We start from the raw sequence: 25,296 nt of genomic DNA, 5'->3' as shown, positions 1-25,296 counted from the left end.
ATGTTGTTTGCCATTGAGGAGATCAACCAAAACCCCATCTTGCTTCCAAACCTCACTCTGGGCTACTTGGCTTTTGACTCCTGCCTAGCGGAGAGCACCACTGTCGGGGCGGCCCTGGCTATGGTGACAGGGCAGGAGGCGGTGGTGGTGTCAGGGGGTGCCAGCTGCCGCGGCGGCCCCCAGGTGCCCGTCATCATCGGGGACGCCAGGTCCTCTGGCTCCATCGCTGTCGCCCGTACTCTGGGCATCTTTGACATCCCCATGGTGAGTCAAGTCAAGTGAGATATTGTGTTGCTGTCTCTTGTTGTGGTTTTAGATTGTGTGTTCTGACATCCCCATGGTGAGTCAAGTCAAGTGAGATATTGTGCTGAGATATTGTGTTGCTGTCTCTTGTTGTGGTTTTAAATTGTGTGTTCTTTTGAAAGAAAAATGTCTGCACACTTAAATCCCCTTTGTGTTCTTTTTAACAATAGGCCAAGCTTTCGGTCTACTGACCTTCCTCAGGGCTAAAAAGAACACAAATGGGATTTAAGTGTGCAGACATTTTCCTTTCAACTTTACACAGTTTTTGTTTATGTTTGGCACCTTTTAATCGAGAGTGCGGTGTGATCCGGTTAAACACAGATTGTGTGTTCTAGACAGGGATATATGCGACCTGGTTTCAGAAGCTGCCATTTAGTACCATATATTCCAAATGACTCCATTTGGACAAGTAAAACCTGGTTGTTTTGGAATATGTCACTTCAGAAGGGAAGATACCGCACACTGTTGTCCATCATGCTGAATTGTATTTACACAAGCAACATTTTCGCCTGTTTTGCCATTCTCAGGTTTTACGAATTTTGGAATTTGAGGCACTTAATTGGATTCTGAATCCATGTTGCCTATCGCTGGTTATAGCACTACCTTGTGTGTTGGTTTTAACATCCCCTCGACAAGTTTGAATGCAGTGAAAGGTTATTTATCTTGTTGTGATTCTGGACGGTCTGTTTTGGCACATTTTTGGCATTCCTCCATGTTGAGATGCAGTGAAATTAGATGTCGTTCTCTTGCTGTGATTCCACATTGTATGTTCTACAATTATCATTGTGCCATTTTAAAATGTTTCTGTCAACTTCATATGTGTCCCCCCTGTCTTCAGGTCAGCTACGTTGTCTCCTGGGTTTTGCGTTTCGTGCCAGTCATTTACATTACAAGCAAATTGTAAATACTGTTTTGACATGGTGAAATATTCCACATCAAACATTTCTCAAATTCATGTCTATTTCTTTTTCTCTCTCCCCCCCCCCATTACCGGTCAGCTACTTTGCCTCCTGCTTTGTGTGTCATGTACTGCAAGTCGTGAACATCATAATAAGCAAATCATGATTTCATTGTTGTTAAAAAATGTTTCATTTCAAGTTCATGTATGTCCCCTTAACAGTAGGTTAACTACTTTCCTCCTGATTTGTGCTTAATTTTTTAACCCCTTAGCGCAGAGCCCATGGTTTAACCTTACTGTCACCAAAATTGTAATGGCTATCTCTAAATCTGTTACGTAGCCTCTTACTGCAGCTGGGGTCGCCAGCGACCCTATTCACCTGCTGAAAACGCTTAACTACATCATAACAACATTGCTATGACATTACAGAGAGCCATAGTGCTACGCTATTAAGGCAATCAATAATGTCATAGCAATGGTGTTATGGTGTAGTTTCTTTTAGCAAATAGTGAGTATAGCTGGCGACCCCATCTGCACTAAGATGCTACACACTTTTCAAGTTCATGTCTGTCCCCTTTCCTGTAGGTCAGTGATTCTCAAAGTGTGGTCCGGGGACCACTAGTGGTCCGCGACAGAGCTCAGGTGGTCCACAAGGGGATTTCTATTTTTCCAAGACAAGCTAGCAGAAGGCTATATTTGTAACAGTATTGCAATACTATAGCTGAAGTCTCATTTTCACCACAATAAGACAGACTTGAATAAAAGGTATGTGATCTGCATCGCAATTAGCAGTGTCAAATTAGCACCCGTCAATTGTCAATTCAGTTAACAGGTGGTCCTTGAACATTTTTGGGGGGACTAAGTGGTCCTTGGTCTGAAAAAGTTTGAGAAACACTGCTGTAGGTCATCTACTTTGCCACCTGATTTGTGTTTCATGTACTGCAAGGCAGTCATGAACGTCCTCAGTAATAAATCATGAATTCAACGTTTTTATTTAAACAGTTTTCAAGTTCATGTCTGTTGTCTTTTACTCTAGGTCAGCTACTTTGCTTCCTGTGCGTGTCTGAGTGACAGGAGGAAGTACCCGTCCTTCTTCCGCACGGTTCCCAGCGATGCCTTCCAGGCCAAGGAGCTGGCCAGGCTGCTGAGGCTGCTGGGCTGGTCCTGGATCGGGGTGCTGTACGGGGATGATGACTACGGACGCTATGGGGTGCAGCTGCTGCTGCAGGAACTGCAGGGCTCAGACGTCTGTGTGGCATTCAGCCAGGTTGGAGAAGTCATTTTCTTTTGTTTATATACAGTATATCTCTCTGTTTGTCCTATTGATGCACAGCGTACCTCCTGTGGCACACTGTAATAGACAGTATAATGTTAACTACCACAGTACTACACTACTATGACATAACACATGGCCTTTAATAATGCACTATGACTTGGTCATTGACATTCTGGTAGCAGCAAATATAACGGCGTGTCTTAACAGGTTAAATTGGCTAGAATGGCAACGACCAAGTTGTAGTGCATTACCAAAGACCCTGTGTTATATAAGGGCTTCAGCACACCGACTCAGACAAAGTGCTGAGCACTGCTCAGGTAAAATTCGATTCCATTGTTTTCAATAGAACCACGCACACTGGCACCGATGTCCGCAGGCGCTGACATTCACAGATGTCGGATAGCAATTAGAGACAAGTTCTATTTTGTCTGCGCTGCCCATTGACTATCAATGCAATGTTCGTGTGAAATTGGGTTTGGGGGTCTGAATTCTGAATTCTGCAAAAGTGCGCTGCAGTGCTGTCGGAGCCAGTGTGCGACCGGCCTAATAGACACTATAATGTTAACTACCACAGTACTACACTACTATAACATAACACAAGGCCTTTAGCAATGCACTATGTCTTGGTCATTGACATTCTGATAGCAGCAAATTTATAACGGCGTGTCTTAACAGGTTAAATTGGCTAGAATGGGAACGACCAAGTTGTAGTGCAATACCAAAGACCCTGTGTTATGTCATAGGACTTTGTGTTGTACTAAGGTAGTTGACTTTTCAATGGCTATTACAGCGTTGAACTGGTGGAATGGCGTGCATTAAGGGGCTGCTAATACCAGCCTATTGTATTTTAGTTTGTATACGGCATGTTGTATTTTGCAGTCTGTCAAAGAAGCTGTTTTCACGTATTTGGATATATATTTTTTAAACGCATCGGTTTCAACCTCTCGTTTAAATGTTAACAGGTTTATAGAAATCTCTGATTAAAAATACCCTTTTTAGGGGGCTAAACGTTCTTGTCACAAATTAGTTTATTTTATTTTTTTATTATCCACATACTGTGCTTATAGTATGTAAACGGATAAAAAAACATCTGTCTTAAAAGAAATCTGCATACGTGTATACAGCTTTAAAGTCAAAGGTCAAAATGTCCTATTACTTGCTTGCTGTAACTCATCTGCATGTAAGCTGCTTTGAAGACCTTGCTGTATTTTCTTCAGGTTGAAGTTTGAAACTGCTATAGGAGCCTGTGATTTGTGATAGATTTGTGTGTAAAACAAAACAATTACCATTTGTAAGATTTGTTGAGTTTGGACGATCACCACATTCACCAAGATTCAAGATTCAAGAATTTATTGTCATTGTCAAAAAGGCAACGAAATTGTGTTTGGGGTACAATACTTAGTAGCAGCAGGTTTTCAAGTTAAGTGCAATAAGAGGTAAAAGAGACACCAGTGCTTGACCCCCCCAGCCCCCCCATCCCAACACCACCAACAGTGACTAAAACAAAAGCACGTAGGACAAATCGTAACTTAACAGGTAATCGGAGTGAGAAGTCTGCATACTTAAAAAAAAAAAAATGTTTCATGGTTGGATTTCATTTCGACTAGAGATGCACCTGATCCGGTTCCGGTTCGGGTTCCGGATCTGGCAGGATAATAGGGTTTTTCACAGGGTCCGGGTCCGGCAGGATCTTAAGCAGTGGATCCGGTATCCGGCATGTTACCTAAAAATCAGAGTCTGGTGCATCTCTAGCCTAGGCTTTTCAGTCAATCTTTCACAACTCCAATCACTGCATGGAGTGAAAGCCCTTTGGAAGCGGCCGGCAGTGTGGCAATAAGCCGATGAGTCTAAAAAATAGTTTGAGCCAACGTAATAAAAAGGGCCCACATGTGCGAGTAGACTATATGTTTCAACCCTTTTGTAGGATCAGGTATCCGGTTCCGGATCCGGCAGGATCTTAAGCAGTGGATCTGGTATCCGGCAGGATCCTAAAAATCAGGATCCGGTGCATCTCTAGTTTCGACTTAAACAGTCTTCATCAGATTCTCTACAGAGACTGTTGAAGTCAAAACGTAAAGTTGAAACGTAAAGTGTGCGGACCCCTCACTCTACAGTCAACTACAGTCAGCCTTTCTCCTGCACCTTTTCCTGGGATATGCACAATTTTCACCTTCAACTTCACAGGTCATCCCCAAAACCCACAACCCTAGGAGGATCCGGCACATCGTGGAGACCATCCGGCTGTCCACGGCGAAGGTGGTGGTGTTGTTTGCCATCGATGAAGATGCCTTGGCACTGCTGAAGGAGGTGAGATTTAAGATAATGATTGTCATACTACAAGGTACTGTATGGAGAAACAACAATACTGCACAGTTTGATTTCAAGTTTAACCCCTTAGTCCAGAGTCTATGCTATAACCTTACTGTCACCAAAATTGTAAGGGATATGTCTTAATCATTCAGTAATGTCATAGCAATGCTGTTATAATGTAGTCGAGTATTTTCAGCAAATAGTGAATAGGCCCGCCGGCAACCCCATCTGCATTAAGAGGCTACAGTGTTATTATGAAATTTTAAATAATGTCTCCAGTGCTTGACAACCCCCCCCCCACCCCCCACCTCCACCCCCAACCAAACACACAGTCCAGTAAATGTATAAATACCATATGATTAACCTCCCCATCCCCATACATCATCTGAGGAAAAACCCTTAAAAACTAACTCAGTGTAAACATTTTACCAGGTGGTGAGGCAGAACATCAGCGACAGGCAGTGGATCGGCTCCGAGGGCTGGGTGACCTCCCCGAGAGCCTCCTCCCCTGAGAACCTGCCAGCGCTGGTGGGGACGCTGGGATTCGCCCTGCGCAAGGCCCACATCCCCGGCCTGAGGGCCTTCCTCCTCCGCATCAGGCCTAGCGGGTCTACGACTCACCCCATATTAAGAGATTTCTGGGAGACGTTGTTTGAGTGCTCACTGGAGGAGGGTAATAATAACTCCTACACTGTAAAAAATGCTCAACACGTAGGGAGGGAAGAGAGAGGGTCCGCGGCACACTCTGAAGTAAAATGAAAAGTCCTTTATTCTTTTAATTGGGACATCGACCACGTTATGGGCTTGATTGATTGCTCTGGTTCATTTTAACCCATTAAAACACGGTGTTGTAAATTTGTTGTTACCAGAATGCAATGACGGAGTCGTAGTATAGTTAATTTCTAAAGGCCCTGTGTTATGTCATAGAAGAGTAACGCTTTGGTAATTAAGCATTCCTGACTATTACAGCATGCCTCAGATAGTATGGTGTGCATTAAGGCGCTACCATCTTCAAAAGTGTATTTGGTCCCAAAGTACTCCCTGAGTGTGGAATTAACTCTGCATTTGTTTTAGAGATGCACCGGATCCTGATTTTTAGGATCCTGCCGGATACCGGATCCACTGCTTAAGATCCTGCTGGAACCGGATACTGGATCCTACGAAAGTGTTGAAACACATAGCTTACTCACACACGTGGGCCCTTTTTATTACGTTGGCTCAAACTATTTTTTAGACTAATTTCCCGACTATTTTTCAGTGAAAGACTGACTGAAAAGCCTAAGCTACCTAAAAACTAGAGATGCACCAGATCCTGATTTTTAGGTAACTGCCGGATACCGGATCCACTGCTTAAGATCCTGCCGGACGCTGATCCTGTGAAAAACCCTATTATCCTGCCGGAAACAGATCTTGGATCCGGTGCATCTCTAATTTGTTTACTGTGAACCCAGGGACTGACCTCAGACCTCGGTGCACGGGAGTGGAGGATATCCAAGCGAAGCCAAACGATTACTCTGATGTGACTCAGCTGGATGTGAGCTACAACGTGTACAAAGCAGTGTACGCTGTGGCCCATGCCATTCAAGACATGCTCGCTTGCCAACCGGGACAGGGGCCACTTGAAAATGGAAGCTGCCCCAGCGTTGATAATGTTATTCCTAAACAGGTAGGGCATTGTGGTAAAAACATAATAGCTTAAATGGTTTTATATGCCAGCTGTATCGGTCATGATTATTTTTTGCTTGCATCTTGCTGTTAACAATATGCGTGTAACAACCAACACATTATTGTATTTCATATCTTTCTCACCTCTGTTTTTCTCAATCACTCGCTCTCATCGTGGTTGAAGCTGCTTCACTATCTAGAGAGAGTGAATTTCACAACACCTCTGGGTGATGTTGTCAATTTTGACGTGAACGGGGACCCCCCTGCCTCCTATGACCTCATCAACTGGCAGGTGAATGACAGAGGCACAGCGGAGCTGGTGACGGTGGGCCAGTATGACTCCAGCAACCCACCGGACCAGAGGCTGCAACTGGATCTGGATAAAGTGGTGTGGGGAGGAGGCTGGACTGACAAGGTGAAATGTCTATAATGAATCCAAAGTGTACATAAGGGTTCTTTTTTGCATTTTTTGGTGGTTTTCTAGCCTTTCTTAGGTTTTACGTGATTGGACAGTGGAGGAGAGACAGGAAGCAAGTTGGGTAAAAGGGATGGGGAAGGGCCGGCAAAGGACCCGGGCCGGAATCAAACCCTCGTTGACCGCATAGCAGGCGTGGGCCTACCCATGTAGCGCCACAGTCGACCCAGGTTTGACAGCTAAATTCGAAGCATTCTGGAAGGCCAAACTCCAAAACAATGTGAAAAAATGAAGAAGTCATATTTACAGTCAGTTTTGAATTGATCTCTCTTATGAGGAAAGCCACCCCAAGAATGGAGGAATTTGTATTCAGCAAGAAGTAATAAGGCAACAAGCAGTTGTAGCTCAATTAAAAAAAATCTTTTTCACTACAATGACTTGTCATCAGCAGCACATGTGATTTTCCCTGGGAACTGGAGTGGGCTCGAAAAGCTTTTGTACTCTCATGAAAAAAACAGTGTGACTGCAAGCAGGGAAGCTGACAGGGGGTTGACAAAGGGGTCACTTGTCCCGGGCTCAGGGAGAGAGGGGGGACAGAATCAGATCCTCATTACATTGCATGTGTTAGGTTTGGGGCCCTTTCAGATGTCTTTGTCCCGGGCCCAGCTAAACCTGTCAGAGTCCCTGACTGCAAGTGGACAACTACGAATCAGGATTGTGTGACAAGCCAAGAGAATGGCGCTATAGTTATCATATCATAATCAGTGTTCATATATGTGCATGTGTAGACACAAAAGAGAAGTCTAATACTGATTTTCTTATCAGTCTTTTCTTACACATTGAGTCTTTTCTTACACATTGAGTCTTTTCTTACACATTGAATTAATATGTTGTGTATGTTTACATGTTGACATGTTTGTGAGACAATTAACATCAAACAATGTGTTTATAAATGTACTTCAATATCCAATAAAACGGATTTTGATTTTCTTCAGGTCCCTGTGTCAGTGTGCAGCGCGCCTTGTACCCCGGGCACTTGGAAAGCTCTGCAAAAGGGGAAACCTGTCTGCTGTTTTGACTGCATAGCTTGCCCAGATGGAGAAATCAGCAATAAAACAGGTACAATTCTTTATTTCTTATCATACTTAACTCTTATGTTTTACTTACTTTATTGTTATTCCTTATTTCTCATTTTCAAAACACTCATTATATCCCCGAAACGCGGAGCGTCGGGGATGTAATGGTTTTGCGTGCGCCGCCGCCGCCGCGTCCGCGTCCGCCGCGTAAGGTCTTTCGTGTTAACGCGATAACTTTTGAACGGATGTTTGGATTTGTCCCAGATTTGGTGTGTTAATGCTCTAGGGCAGGTTCATGAACTGATTCGAGTTTGGAGGTCAACACTTTCAAGATGGCTGAATTCAAGATGGCCGAATTTTTGTGTGGCCCATAACTTCTGACCGGGTGGATGGATTTCTCCCAGATTTGGTGTGTTAATGCTCTAGGGCAGGTTCATGAACTGATTCGAGTTTGGAGGTCAACACTTTCAAGATGGCTGAATTCAAGATGGCCGAATTTTTGTCTGGCCCATAACTTCTGACTGGGTGGATGGATTTCTCCCAGATTTGGTGTGTTCATGCTCTAGGGCAGGTTCATGAACTGATTCGAGTTTGGAGGTCAACACTTTCAAGATGGCTGAATTCAAGATGGCCGAATTTTTGTCTGGCCCATAACTTCTGACTGGGTGGATGGATTTCTCCCAGATTTGGTGTGTTCATGCTCTAGGGCAGGTTCATGAACTGATTTGAGTTTGGAGGTCAACAGTTTCAAGATGGCTGAATTCAAGATGGCCGAATTTTTGTCTGGCCCATAACTTCTGACTGGGTGGATGGATTTCTCCCAGATTTGGTGTGTTCATGCTCTAGGGCAGCTTCATGAACTGATTCGAGTTTGGAGGCCAACATTTTCAAGATGGCTGAATTCAAGATGGCTGAATTTTTGTCCGGCCCATAACTTCTGACCAGTTGGATGGATTTGTCCCAGATTTGGTGTTTCAATGTTCTAGGGTAGATTCATGAACTGATTAGATTTTGGAGGCCAATAATTTCAAAATGGCAGAATTTTCATTTGGCACAGAACTTCTGACTGGGTGGATTGATTTGCCCTGTAACACTTTATTTTAAAGGTTCACCCTTTCAGTGGATCTACCACATTAGGTACAGTGTAATAACCAGCGTAATGTTTTTAATACCATGTAATAACAGTGTAATACCAGTGTAACAATATGCAATTCCTGTAATACCACTTACACACAAATACATGATGTAAGTACAAGATTGGTACATGGTGTTACACTGGTATTACATGGCATTAAATGTTGTTGCACTGGTTATTACACTGTACCTAATGTGGTAGATCCACTGTAATAGTGAACCATTACAACAGTGTTACCATTTGCCCCATATTTATATCCCCGAAACGCGGAGCGGCGGGGATGTAATGGTTTTGCGTGCGCTGCCGCTGTGTAAGGTCTTATGTGTTAATGCAATAACTTTTGAACGGATGCATGGATTTGTCCCAGATTCAGTGTGTTACTGCTCAAGGGTGGGTTCATGAACTGATTAGATTTTGGAGGCCAACACTTTCAAGATGGCTGAATTCAAGATGGCCAAATTTTTGTTTGGTCTATAACTTCTGACTGGGTGGATGGATTTGCCCCATTTTTTAAGCTTCTATCTCCAGCCCTGTTCAACCTATATATGGACAGCCTGTCCAAACAGATTTTGATGAAATTACACTTCATAATAGGTATATGATGTACCTTGGGAGCCCATTTTTTTCCAAGACTGACCTGTTCCCTTGTGTGATAACAGTTGCACAAAATATTGTATGCCAACACTCCATAAGAGGTACATTAAAGGTACATTAACTGATATGTAAAGATTCAAAATTGTTTTTATTCATCCCAAAGGGAAATTGGTCTTGGGCATACAAACATCTGTTTAAGAATACATGATGTAATTAGAGCCACACTGTTGTTTTTGTTTCAAGAGAAAAACAAAAATACGCAATGCAAAAACATAACTGAAAATTAAAACATAGGCCATTATATACATTATGTACAAGTCAATAGTCATGTCTGTTCTTGTGCTTTGCTCTTGTCATCTCACTTGATCTGTACAAAAGTTGGGTCATGATCACTGAAATATGTGCACAACACACCACTATTATGGATTGTGCAGTTTCTCACATATATGTGATCAAGTAAACTTCTGTGGGATCCAGCACAATATGTTGGGTCCTTAATGATTTGCTGGAAATCATGCAGTGCTGGAACTTCAACATCATTTGTGTGAGCAAAAACATCAATGTTGAAGTCACCACAAACAATGGTTGGCATGTGAAGAGGTATATCTCTTATAATCTTCACCAAATTTGTTGAGAGTAAGCTAGTTGCAATAGAGGGTGAACGGTACACGGCTAAAACAAAGGTGTTTTGAATTTCTACCAACACAGTTTCCAACCCTTCAGCTTGTTCTGTAGGATGTTGCTTGGGTACTGGTAGGTGGTCCTTCACATACACTGCAACACCTCCTCTGCCAGATTCGGATTGTCTGTCACTGCGTAATGGCTCTCTGAAGTCTGGTAGTGCTACAGCAGCATTGTTTATCCTCCTGGAAAGCCAGCTCTCAGAAAACACTAACAAGTCTGCTCTCATCAGTTCTGGATGCTTGGTCACATCCTCCAAATGTTTGTTGATGGAGTGAATGTTCTGTGCGACTATTGTCAATTTTACTGGCTGCATTATACATTTCACCAAAGGCATTGATGAAATGTGCAGACTTGGCATTCTTGACATGCTTTGTGTAACTTCTGTATCGCAATACACATATTTGTCTTCAAAGTCCTTCAAATAAAGTCCTGCCAGGCTGCTCACCCTACTCATGGCAACATAAGCCATCCAAGCAAGGAATGTATATTTCAGGGATACAGCTGCAGATTTAAGGGTCATTCCTTGTGTCTTATGTACAGTACATGCCCATGCAAGTTTCAGTGGGTACTGGTACCTGGTTATTGGTGAACCCTCAAATTGAAATAGTTCAGCATGAGGCTTTATTAAGACCACATCACTCCCAATGCTGTGTTGATTTTGCAACCTGGTGCTCCTTCCAACTGCCTTGTTATCAAACTGTACACAGATTGATTCTGGCTGACTAAATAGAGACTTCCGCATTGAAATCTGTGTCACTGTACCAATGACTCCATTGGACAAGCCATCAGACACATCCAAGTTTGTGGTCAGCATAACTCTTGCGTTCACAGCGATGTCCAGATGAGCTGCGAGCAAAGTGTTGACTTGTTTGATAGGTACTTTTCTCTGTTTATTCCCTTTCATTATATCTGCTGCTGCAATAGTTGTTATGTTCTGGCAAACATGGTGCAACATCTCGATGTTGAAAGTGTTCACCTGAAAGTACAGCAAATTATATGAATTACAAGTATGCACTGGATGTCAAACAACTCCTAACATTCATGCTCTCTTGTCTTGGCTTCTGCACTGCATGTTGAGAAAATCTTAACTTCAGATGTATCCTGTATACACCACCACTGAACTTAGACACACTTGGCATTTCCCTGCTGGCCTGATGCTGACGTTGGCCTGGTATGGACATTCTAACTCAGCAGAAATAAAACCCCATTGGAAATCATTGTGATGTTATGCCTGGTGAGTTAGAATGCTCATAACACCGGAGCACCAAAACGTGGTATGGTGATCTATGGGATATAATGAAGAGGGAAGTGTGGGTCACCAGATCAAGAGAAAAAAAACAACCATTGACAGCAAAGTATCAAGGATATCTCGGCTCTGGGCTTCCATAACTCCCATGCAATGCCACTGCCACTGACTTCAATGTTAAACGCAGCATTCCAGTGACTAAGTCAAAGAGCTTAGTAACCAAGTATTGAACATTGACATGTAATCTAGAAATCTTTAATTTGCAACAGTTGAAATTTGAAGGGTTTTTTGGTTTGTTTTTTTGTTTGTTTTTTAAATACCGTTATCATTGTAAGGTTCATTCAAAAACATTTGAATTATACTCTAATGACTGATGACTTAAAAATTATTACCACTGTCATTTATATTGATTATTTGGGTAAATCAGTGAAAAATGTCATTTGCATAATAATTTGGAACGCAGTATATAAATTAACAAATGTGTGCAGCATAGTCACATTGGGATATAAGGCATGAGTGATGGGGTACCCATGGTATGACTAAAAAAGGCTTGGAGGGTTATGCATGTCAAAAACAGTGGTCTAAGGGACCCAAAAAAAAAAGAACACAGCCCCAACACACATCACTTTCCCCTTTAATACCTGGTGGTGGCCTGGTCTTGGTCAAAAATGCCCTGCCTGAAATTTTTTCCCAGTCTAGCCCCTGGTGTACACTTACTTCTGAATTCCTGGGGAATATGTGCAGAACATCTTTGGGTATTTCTGAATCTGATATAACCCTAGTTAACAGCAGACTGTGGTCCTCCTCAGAGATAGAATTGGACTTATCTCGAAGTCTTAACCTGTATTCAAAAATACAACAGTAGCTATGTCAACATTTCAATAGCACATTCAGATTGGAATTGAATGTACACCCATGATTGTTAAGATGATGTTCTGTACTGTGGGTTCATGCAGCTACAAATCTGTAGTTCATTAAGTTTATACATTCATTAGAAACTTTAGAATAAAAAAAATATTCATACCTGTTTAGCGCCATTGCATATGTCTGGTCATCTTTCTGGCGCATTATTTCTGTCAGGTTCCAGAGAGTGAACTTGTGCCATGGTGATACACAAATGGAAGCCATGTCATCCTTGTACAGTGGAGAATCTCCTACTGGTGGGATTTGATAAAAATCTCCCACTGCCAGGATGCTCACATTTCCAAATGGTGCATTACAGCGCTTTATCTGTGCAAGTCGTTCACTCATGGTGTGAAGCATCTTTTTCCCCACCATTGACACCTCATCAACAATCACAATTTGCAAATGTTTGTATTTTGCTCGAAGTGATGTGAGCAAATCCTCGCCCAGAGCATCATATTTGGAGGACGCTCGCATCCTACTTGTGTTGACTCGCACATTAAATGCAGAGTGTATGGTCTGACCACCAATATTGAAGGCTGCCGTGCCGGTGTAAGCAACAAGCAATACTGTCACTTCATCTGCACTATCAGTTAGGGGTGTCAAAAGTTTCTTGGCCTCATACTGCACTGCCTTGATAACATGTGACTTCCCTGATCCTGCGCCACCACTTAGGAAAATATGAAAAGGCTCCACATTTTCCCAGTTGCTTTCTTTTGTAACACCACTTCCGCACCTCTGTGAAGATTTGTCTCTGTTTAATATTCATGCTTCTCATGAGTTTGATTGCTTCTTCGTGGTGCATTCCAGCCACTTCCTCAGTACTTGTAATTCTGGCCACATTATTTTCTGGAAGGATGGCGTCCAGGTCTGGTAAAGCCCCAATTTCATATTCATTGTGCTCTTCATCACTCGAGTCTAACAATTGAGCCTGTGGGAGTAAAGACCAGTTTTTAGACAAAATCTACAAAATACCGGTAACATTTCATTATTTCTAGCTGTCAATATTACATTCATTATTTAATTTATGTAAATATTTGTTACATACAGATGATCGCTCTTCCTGCCTCAGTTCTTCAGCATTTGGCGCTACATCACCCCAGGCTTCATCTGTCACACCATGCTCCTGGATCATATGCCATGCATCATCAATGGCATCAGCGTTGTGCTCATAATGGCTCCGGTTCAAGGGAACTATATCTCTCACATATCTTCTGCCGTGATTTGTTGGTATTTCACCAGCCATGAAGAAACCTTCATACGTTTCATTGTCTGGTTTTAATTTCTTTCCTCTGTGCGGTAAAAACAAACGCAAGAGATTGCTGTAGTGTTTTTCTGTATCCTTCTCCTTGGATATGCGCATGTATCTGATAATGCATGGACGTTTTCTTTTGGTCACAGTGCCTTTGCCATCTTGGAGTGTGATAAGTTGTTGGTTGCGACTGCATTCATCCACCTCACTATCACTTTCTTCTGTTGTGCTTCGTTTGTACACAACTTTGTAAGAAGCCACAAACTCTGCCAGGCAGATGTCACTTATTGATGATGGACGTGCCCAGTACCGCTCAAGATTAGATGTCTGAAAGATATCTGTTGATTCTGGTTTCTGCTCTGCAAGTTTTCTAAGCCTCTCCAGTGGAAGTGTCATTCTGGAATAGGAATACAAAAGTTTTTTTATTCTAATGCATGACCAATGATCAATTACTCTGGTTGCATGGTCTGTTATTAGTCATATTGTGAATCTTTCATGTTTTTTTAAGAAATACAGATTATTTTCATTCACCTTGTGGCTTCGTCATCAGATTGTACCCACTTGATCTCTCTACTGCAGTTTTTCAGCATCATGCCTGTGGCTCTCCATATGGCCTCCATACTGCTGACCTCTCTGTGTGTCAGGTAGACTCTGCCAATCTTCCTCAGCTCTGTTAGAGCATTTGCATTGCCTTCGCGAGCCTCACGTTGTGCAGCCTTTAGTAGCTCTCCTTCCTCACTCTCTTTTTTGCTGATATAAGAAACAATGTAGGCAATACAGCTGTAGCCATCAACAACAAACTGCACATCTATGTTGGCGTTCCATGCTTCCAACAGGTCAGGGTTATACTGATTAATCCAACATTCCCTAGGCTCCCTCTTCAGGATGATTGACACTTTTTTGGCCTGGCTGCCCAGTGCTTCTTCAAATTCCGCTTGTGTTATGTTGGCAGAATGAAGGACACTCTCAGCTGTTGCCTCACTTGGGTCAGCATCATTTAAAACTTCCCAAAACTTCTCCAGTTTTTCCTTAAGAAACACATATGTGCCCATGGTTAAAATCTGGAAAGTTACTTAAATAGATCATGATATTCTGTAACGGGGTTGAGGAAAAAAATAAATCTCACTAACTGTGAAGTGGTCACAATAACAAGAGAACTCCAACCACTTGGACTTTGGTCCAACTTAACTTTAGTCGTGCCTTCAGACTTCAAACAACAGCTACAAATGAAGTTTAAGTTTGAAAGGACTAATTTCCCTTGAGCCAAAGAGCAACTGCTTTAAAAAGTGAAGCAGCACTCCCTAAATATAGCAGAACTGTAACTACTTTGATGGTCTTCAATTTCCAAATTGTTATCTTAAAACTTCTGCCATTATCACATGGTGGCCAATATGAGGTGTTTATAAATTGGATGACCATACAATGTGTACAGTGATCAGTAGCATACATACCTTGCAGCTCTTCAGCCATTCTTCTTCAATTGTGCCTGGAGGAGCACTAATTGGGCGGCATACAAAAGTTCTCATTGAGGAAGGTCGTGGGAAGTTAAAACGACAAATCTTTCGACCTTTCTTGCATGTCTTTGAGTGATTCTTTCTGTGCATTTGAAGGGTTGATACTTTCTCATGCAATACTGCTTGTGATTCACTGTCTGGCAATTTGCATGAAATGTATCGGTCAATAAACTCACAAACTTCACTGTCCTTTGATGTGTCACTCTGAACCAACCGTGGAGCATTCTTCACCCAAAAAAGAGCATGGACATGGGGCCAGCCTCTTTGCTGAAATTCAATGCGAAAGAAATGATCTGTGACTTCACCCAGTATTTTACAATCTGCCAGGATAAGATCCTTCATCAAATTCTGGACCCGCTTATCAAACATGAGCGCAGCTACTACAGGATTGCTGTTGATAATCTCACAGTGCTGTGTCCAATCAATGTTTGATGGGATCTCTTTTTGCTGCAGTGTCAATATGGCTTTCACTATTTCAGGCCATCGCCGATCAGCTGCTGAAAAGCTGCAGAAAAATGTAGGTATGCCTAGCTGTCTAACCATGGCACACAAATCCCGCATTGCACCCTGCCAGTATGGGGCAGATCCTCGTACATGGGTCAGGTACTTGTATCCATGATTCTTCTGAATGACATTCTGCAAGTGGTTTGGATTAACTATCTGTCCAACAGAAACTTCTCCACTACGGGGATGGGCTCCTTTACGCATACTTATCTTGGCTGAAGACAAAACTTCCTTAAGTTCCTTGACATATTGCAAATAGAACACATACTCCATGTTATTAGCAAATTTAAAATTGCTTGACAAAAGACGACTCTTAACATACTGACTGAAATTCAGCTTTGTGTGTCTGTCCTCAATGAATGTGTTCCGTCCATCAGGGAAAAGTGTAGGAAAAGCATCAGCTTCTCTATCCTCAACAAATCCTGGAGTGTTTCCCTCTGCTGGTGCTATGCACAATATCTCATCTTCAAAATTGTCAGCCACATACTGTGCAAAGTCCTCAGGTTGTAGACATGACATTAATGGAGCACTGGTTTCATCCACTTCCTCAGGTGCTATCAATGACATGAAATATTGTAATCAAAATTCTTTCCTTTACAGACAAATGTCAAACTTACCCCTTTCCTGTCCTTACACAAAGGGATCTAAAAGTATGCCTTGCAATAAAATTTAATATAAATATTAATGTAAATATCAATATTAACATTCAAAATAGAATGATTATAAAAGTTTTACTGAAATCTATCTGATAATATTAACATCTTAATTTAATAATGACACCTACTATTTTCTTGTAATTCCAATGTAAATTTAATTAAATAAATTCAATTTCTCCATTCCGTTATTCCTCACATTCTTTTCAGCCATGATGAACACATCCTTACCTTGAGCCGACCCTTCTTTGGTAGTTTCTTTGAGAGTCCTGTCATTCCCTACAGGTCCACTGTTTGTTTCTTGCTGCTTATTGCTTGCTGTACTCTCTTCAGGCATAACATCAATGATATCCTGTTGGCTGTCTTCAATAAGACCATTCACTTCAATATTGTCATCTGTCTCTGGAGCCACAGGTACATCGTCCAGGAGTTGAATGTCTGAAATTAGTTTTTAAAAATATGCATTTTATTGTGAAACAATTTCTTTATATCTCTATGTAGACAATTCCCCAGCTAATTTTACAATGTTATAATGTGTACTAAAGCCTTTACCAACCTTTATAAGCTGCATGCTGCTCCTTTAAATACTTCAGTGCCTTCAGTACCTTGGTAGTCCCTATCTGTTGATATAAGTGATGTCCCTTATACTGTAGTCTTCTTTTCAGTTTCACTTTTACCAATCCAGAATCATCTACACCTCTTGGTAGGGATGTTGCTACCTTTGTTAGGTCAGACTGTACACAAACCACTTGTCCATGAATGCCCCGCTGCTCGCCCTTCGGAAGGCTGACGATTTTCATGAATGGGATCACAGGTGTCACAAGAAATCGTTCAAGTGTGTTGAGGTTTTGAAGTCCAGGTGGCATGTTTGCTGAATTTAACCTGTTACCATACAAGGCAATTGAGGGAATATGCATCTTCCTGGATGTTACATTTTTTCACTATTACCTTAAATCTTTCATACGCTCCCATCACAAATTTTACGGTTTGCTTCTTGAACCTAATACGGGAACACACACAGCAAATGTATTCTGGTAGTGCAGCACAATTCTTTTTAAACACATCTATTGCAAAAGCTACATTTTGTTTCTTCATCTGATTAGCTTTTCTCCTGTTTTTCTCTTGTTGTTTCTTCTTGTGTCTAATTTCTGGTTGTTGTCGGTGCATTTTTTCAGTTGTTTTTCTCTTTTGTTTGACCTCAGATTTGCTGCGTTGCAGTCGTTCTCTCTCCTTCCTCTTCTGCTTCACCTCTGGCACAGCCCGTTGGGTCGCCTCTCTCTCCTTCCTCTTCTGCTTCACCTCTGGCACAGCCCAATGTAAAAGCCTTGATGAACGTTTTCTTGCCTTCACCTCTGGCACAGCCCGTTGGGTCGCCTCTCTCACCTTCCTCTTCTGCTTCACCTCTGGCACAGCCCGTTGGGTCGCCTCTCTCTCCTTCCTCTTCTGCTTCACCTCTGGCACAGCCCGTTGGGTCGCCTCTCTCTCCTTCCTCTTCTGCTTCACCTCTGGCACAGCCCGTTGGGTCGCCTCTCTCTCCTTCCTCCTCTGTTTCACCTCTGGAGTAGAACGCTGCAAAGCCTCCCTCTCCCTCCTCCTCTTCTTTACCTCTGGACCAGCACACTGTAAAGCCTCCCTCTCCTGTCTTCTCTTTTTTATATGGGGCTGGCTTTGCCATCTTTTCATTTGTTCCCTTTTTCGAGCTTGCATCTCTAAGGATGGCAATTCACGACAACTTGATTCTGTTTCCCTTGGTTCCTGCTGGTCATCTACAGTGATTGTGATTGGTGCTATTTCAAAAGACCCATGCTGTGATACATTAAGCTGTACTGCCAGCTGTTGTATGTACACTCTGAGCTTGTCCTGTGAAGCACATCTCAGCACTACAGCTGCACCATCTGCATCAGGCATCCCACTTTCATCCCGCGAATGAGAATCATACACACAGTAACCAACTCTAGGTCCCAAGTGCATGATCATGGATGCATATGCACAACCTACTTTACCCATAATGAGCATCATGTATGGTGATATTTGATGTGCTCTTGATAGTGCACCATTCAATGAGTAAGTAGGATAACTTGACAAAGCCTGAGAGAAAGATCCAGTCAGACTCTCATGGAAATACAAATTGTACACTTTGTTGTTGTAGCACACTGATGTGGGCAGGTCTGTCACCAACAGATACTCATTGTCACCTCTGGTAGCACTATACAAACTGTCTCCTTGATAGAGGATACTATCCAAATCATCTGCAGTCCAGTGGACGGGTGACTTCTGCTGTGCCACAACAAGACTCATCAGTGCTGTGCAGGTACACTGTCTGCCAATGTTATTTTCAGGGAACACATGGCTTCCTTGGTGAATGGAGCCAAGTACAGCAATACTAATACTTTGTGTCTGTGCCCTGTGTATAGCCATCAACTCCCGTGACATGGCACGCCGTGTCTGGGCACTTTTTTTCTTAGTATTTGGCATATTCTGGGGAAAAAAACACATTATGTTATACTGCACATACTTTATTATATTGTCTTAAATATCTTCATCAAATTGTACCATCAATATTTCTAAAGACAATAAATTAAAGGGGTATGCCACTATTTTGGGGCTTATTACAGTTAAAATCGTTGGCTGGGGTTTATAAAGGTGGTAAAGTGTCTTATTTTTCATGTTAAGCGTTGTCTTGCTTTAAGACAAGTTAAAAGAGGGAATATGTCGCTAAGCTAGTGAAAGTCAATGTATCCGTGTAGCATTGTAGCATGCTACATGGATACATTGACTTTCACAAGCTTAGCGACATATTTCCTCTTTTTACTTGTCTTAAAGCAAGACAACGCTTAACATGAAAAATAAGACACTTTACCACCTTTATAAACCCTGCCCAACTATTTTAACTGTAATAAGCCCCAGAATAGTGGCATATCCCTTTAAGTACTATCATTCCATGCCAATTGAAGAAATTCCACACACTTGCATCTGTTCAAAATACTATGAATATATTTCTGGGTGTTTGTTAGAAAGAAATTATTGAACTCTTAAAGTTGGATCCTCTCCAAGTTCCAGAGAAACAAAAAGAACTCACTACTCACTACTTTTTCTGATCACACCAAGTCCTCCAGAGCTCTCCTTAAATTAGTAGAGAGTAGAGTGTCATTTATCATTTATTGATCATGAGGGTATAATAGATTACACCTGTTCACATGTGTAACTTCGCAAAACTTTGTACTGAAGCCATGTCAACAAAGGTTCATTCCAATGTACACTTTGGAGCTGGCACATACAATGTGTGCAGAAAATGCTGGGTCGCATGTCTCAGTTCGATTAAATGGCTGACTACTGAACATCATACACTTAATATACACACAAAATAAAGGCTAAACATTCAACATTAGGACAGAATTACTCACTAACACAACTGAACATTGACACAAAATTTAGAAAGTGGATATATTACATTGTGATTGATTGATTTGTATGGTTCTAATTTCTTTCATTTCCTCAATTTTTTGTTTTTATAGGTTTTTTGTAGCATCTATTACTTTTTACTCATGAACATCGCACACACTGAAAGAAAATATCACACAACAGACTAACTAAATAATATCTTCAAACTTACTTCTTTAGGATACACAACTTGAATGAAGATGTGCCACTTGCATCAAAACATGGCATCCCCATCATCCTTCCTGGTCTGGAAAATTACCTGTGACCTTTCACTTTTATACAAAGACACAGGAGTGTATGTATATGACATGTGCCAAACGGACCTGAACAAACCTTCACACTAAAGGGTACCATTGGGTCTTTTGCTTATACACTTTTACTTAAGGCGTTTTCACACCTGGTCCCTTTTAAGCGAACCAAACTCAGTCCTTTTTAAGTGGACTAAAAAGTAAACAACAGAAAAAGGACTCAGTTCTGTTTTTGTTCATATTGTAAGTGCATTAAGAAAAGAACCGTCTGCTCTTCCAGTGTTGCCAAAAGAAAATCAGCCAAAGTCGCAATGGGCTTGCTGAAAAGTCGCTAGAAGTCGCTAGATGACGTCATGACGTTACGTATGACGTCACAATGTCACGCACGGCGCGCTGATCTACAGAAAACGTGCCCACATGTCTTCGTCCACAGTGCAAGTAGGCGGTGCTAGCTACTTTTTAGAGATCAGAGCTAATCTGCAGCCCTGCTTAACCGTAGGAAACGCTTCTGACAGCGGCGCAGTCAGAATTATGTGGGAAAACGATGAATTTGTCCCCGAAAATGCACGTTTTAAAAAGTCGCCAGGTGCACCAAAAAGTCGCTAAAGGCGCTAGATGAGTTTTTTTTTGTCGCCAGTGCCCGGGATTCACTGCGGTCGGTGCGGCCAGCCTGCTAGTGCTCATTTAAATTTGTCATACCGGTATGCATATCCCAAGGAGCCGTTGTGGTAGTTTTTGTGATACACAGTAAAGTTAAGTGCAGGGTACAGTTGAGGTAAATCAAATATACCTGTGTAACAACAAGACTGTCCCAAAACATTTGGTGACCATATCGAAGATTGTGTAATCTCGGTTTATGTTGACATTTGGTTCCTGTCATACCTTTGTCCCATATCGCTTGCCGTAGCCTCATACAAGTAGATGCACATGTGTAGGAGAATTCCAGTGCGTATCACAAAAGCTACTACACCGTAGTGCATCATGTGTCACGTCTGTCTCTACCTGCCACTGAAAATGCATTGTGTGGTGTCGTGGGGAGGGAGACTTATTTGCCTCTCACATATTTGATTTACCTCAACTGTACCCTGCATTTAACTTTACTGCGTATCATAAAAACTACCACAACGGCTCCTAGATTCGGCCAGATTGAGCCTGAAAAGTCGCTAAGTCGCTAGATGAATTTTTTTGTCGCCAGAGGTGGCCAAAAGTCGCTAAATCTAGCAACAAAGTCGCTAAATTGGCAACACTGTGCTCTTCTTCTTCTTCTTCTTCGGTAAGGGTTATTGGCGGTTTACAAACAGCGTGTATTACCGCCACCTACTGGGCTGAGGTGTGATCCTTTTGGGATTTAACTACATATTCGCTGATTATCCGTCTGTTCTTTATGGTGTGTCAGTCCTGTTTTAGATCACTCCCAGCCCTACAGAGCTCTCCTTAAGTGATTACACCTAGTCACAGGTGCAACTTGTAAGGACTCAAAGGCAAACCATACTAAGACCACGTCAATAAAGGTCTCAGTACGGTTCACATCTAAAAGGTCTGGGTACACTGTGTTCAGCTAAGATTTATTATGATGATTGTTTTTGGCTTGAGACTGAGTGAGCAGTGTTGCCAGATGTGTCTGACCAAATCCCGCCCAAAAGGTTCTCAAAAACCGCCAAAATGTGTTAAATTCCGCCCAAATTCAACAAATTACATTGACTTCTATGGGCCCAAAATGGCTCAAAAAAACGCCAAATGGCCAATTTTTCCCGTTTTTGCCCGCCGACGCTCATCCCAAGTAGCCCAATTGGGCGGGCACCCGCCTAATCTGGCAACACTGTGAGTGAGTGTGGGAGACAGCTCAACAGGCATTTACTAGTATGCACAAGTGGAAAAACCAAGTGCAGAAAATACAATCCCTGCAACATATTTGCTCCTTCCAATTAGATGAATCAGCTGATCCTAGTTGCCCCATTCCTTAAGTCAGTTTAATGATTAATAATTAATTAAATTAATCATTAACTAATTAATAAAATCACCTGTATCGATAGAACAGGTGATCAAGCAGCTGCAGCTTTGTAAAAGCTAGTGATTCATGAACACCCTAAATCATCTCAAAACGATTAAATTAATGAGCTGATCCTAATTACCACATTCCTAAACTCTGTTTGATGATCACTTTCAAGATGGCTGAATTCAAGATGGCCAAATTTTTGTTTGACTCATAACTTCTGACCAGTCGGATGGATTTCTCCCAGATTTGGTGTGTTAATGCTCTAGGGTAGGTTCATGAACTTATTCGAGTTTGGAGGCCAACACTTTCAAGATGGCTGAATTCAAGATGGCCGAATTTTTGTTTGGCTCATAACTTCTGACCAGTCGGATGGATTTGTCCCAGATTTGGTGTGTTAATGCTCTAGGGTAGGTTCATTAACTGATTTGAGTTTGGAGGTCAACAGTTTCAAAATGGTGGCATTTTTATTTGGCCCATAACTTCTGACTGGGTGGATTGATTTGCCCGGTACTACCTTATTTTAACAGTTCACCATTTCAGTATATCTACCATATTAGGTACAGTGTAACAATATTTAATACCATGTAATACTAGTGTAATACCAGTGTAACAATATGCAATACCAGGTACAGTGTAATAACCAGTGTACAATATTTAATACCATGTAATACTAGTGTAATACCAGTGTAACAATATGCAATACCATGTAATACCACTTACTCAAAAATACATGATGTAGTAAAAAATTGGTACATGGTGTTACACTGATATTACATGGTATTAAATATTGTTACAATGGTTATTACACTGTACCTAATGTGTTATATTCACTGTAAACCATTAAAACAGTGTTACCATTTGCCCCATTTTTTTGCTTCATTTTCACAATAGTCATTTTGTTTTAAGCCTATGCACGTCATTGATCTATGTATAGATATTAAATATATTTCTTTAATATTTTGTATTTATCATATACGTTTATGAAAAGGTGGACGGGAGTGGTAGGAATGATGGGGGACTGGAAGCGTTGCGTTTCGGGGATATACCTTAAGCAGTCGAAGGCGACTGCACAGGCAGTCTAGTTTTGTTTTGTCTTTTCGGGATTTGTGTTATGCTGCTAATGAACCGGGCGGTTCATTAATCCGCTGATCAACAGCACTTGTACTTTTATAGGGTGAACAACTGATCATAATCATATACAGTATATGGCAAGACTTGTATCTTTTGAGATCAGAATCATGACCACTGGTGTTCTGTTTTAACATCTCCTGTATCTGCTCCGCTCTCTGCTGGTTGCTTTCCCAGGTGCGACCGAATGCACAAGATGCCCAGAACAGTTGGTCCAACGACCGGAGGACACAGTGTATCCTGAAGAAGGAAGAGTTCCTCTCCTTCTCCGAGCCCCTGGGCATCATCCTGACGGTGCTGTCCATATCAGGAGCCGTGCTCACCACCATCGTCCTGCTCACCTTCATCCTCCACAGGGACACCCCTCTGGTCCGCGCCAACAACTCGGAGCTGAGCTTCCTGCTGCTGCTCTCCCTCATCCTCTGCTTCCTGTGCGCCATGTGCTTCATGGGTCGCCCTCTGGCCTGGTCCTGCATGTTGAGACACACCCTGTTTGGCATCAGCTTCGTGGTGTGCATCTCCTGCATCCTCAGCAAGACCGTGGTGGTCCTGGTGGCCTTCAGAGCGACCTTGCCAGGCAGTAACATCATGCGTTATTTCGGGCCCGTGCAGCAGAGGCTCGGTATCTGCCTGTGCACCCTCGTCCAGGTGCTGGTGTGTATACTATGGCTCACCCTGGACCCTCCGCTGCCCTCCCAGAACTCGGCCACCGTCCGCAGCGCCACGGTGGTGCTGGAGTGTGCGGCCCGGTCGCTGGCCGGGTTCGCCGCCTTGCTGGGCTACATCGGCCTTCTGGCGACCGTCTGCTTCCTGCTGGCCTTCTTTGCCAGGAGGCTCCCGGACAACTTCAACGAGGCCAAGTTCATAACCTTCAGCATGCTGATCTTCTGTGCCGTGTGGATCGCCTTCGTGCCGGCCTACGTCAGCTCGCCGGGGAAGTACACGGTAGCCGTGGAGATCTTCGCCATCCTGGCCTCCAGCTACGGACTGCTCTTGTGCATCTTTGTGCCAAAATGTTACGTCATTCTGTTCCAGTCACAGAAAAACACCAAAAAGAACATGATGGGCAATAATAACAAAGGACAATAATAATGACTTACAACTGTGGCCTAATGGTTTGGGAGGTCGACATAGGTTCAGAGGGTTGCAGGTTCGAATCCCACCCTTACCAGTCCTCCCTACACCTCTACTCATGACTGAGGTGCCCTTAAGCAAGGCACCTAATCCCACATTGCTTCGAGAACTCTAACCAATGTACCCTGTAGATAACTGTAAGTCGCCTTGGATAAAAGCGTCAGCTTAGTGTACAGTTAATGTAATATTGTACCTGTACTTTTGAGTCAGTTCAACACCTTGTAGGAGCAACACCTTGAGTGGAAAACTCAACTTCTCAAGTGTTGAATGAATACATTGAAATGTATTGTACATAATGCCTGTCTGCCTAACATTATTAATCAAATGACCAAATAAATATTTGAAGATTTATTTGCAAAACAACGTTTGACTTTTGCATTTTATTATTGAACATTACTGTTCAGAGGTCCTATAACCTATGTGTGAATACTCACCATTGAAACATTTAGAGAAGATACTTTTTCAACCTATATAAAATGCATTTCGCAATGCAATGCAATGGAATACCCAATACAAAAATGACAATTTCCCAACATAAGTTTTCCCAACATAAGTTTTCGAAAAAGGGAACATTGGTCATTGCCAAAACTGTAAGTCTTTCCTCAGACAACTGCTGCTGCTGCCACTGTGTGTTCAAGTGCAAACAGGTTTTCTGTGATGACAAACCTGCAGTACACCAGCCATCTCTCACCCCCAGTGGAATGAATTGTAATCCGTCAAATCTTTCTCTCCCTCCCTCCTGCCTTCTTCCTCATTTGCTGTTTCTGTGTCACTGTTCCTTGTGCGTGCACACACACACTCAAGCACAAACACACACACACACACACACACACACACACACACACACACACACACACACACACACACACACACACACACACACACACACACACACACACACACACACACACACACACACAC

At 42.4% G+C, this 25,296-nt stretch overlaps 1 pseudogene; it reads left to right on the top strand.

Moving 5' to 3' along the window:
- LOC134454335 (extracellular calcium-sensing receptor-like) lies at positions 1-24,681 on the top strand (annotated as a pseudogene).
- The last annotated feature ends 615 nt before the right edge of the window (positions 24,682-25,296 follow it).

The sequence above is a fragment of the Engraulis encrasicolus genome, chromosome 8 (genome assembly GCF_034702125.1).
Source record: "Engraulis encrasicolus isolate BLACKSEA-1 chromosome 8, IST_EnEncr_1.0, whole genome shotgun sequence".
NCBI lineage: Eukaryota > Metazoa > Chordata > Actinopteri > Clupeiformes > Engraulidae > Engraulis > Engraulis encrasicolus.
This window is presented reverse-complemented; position numbering and strand designations above follow the sequence as displayed.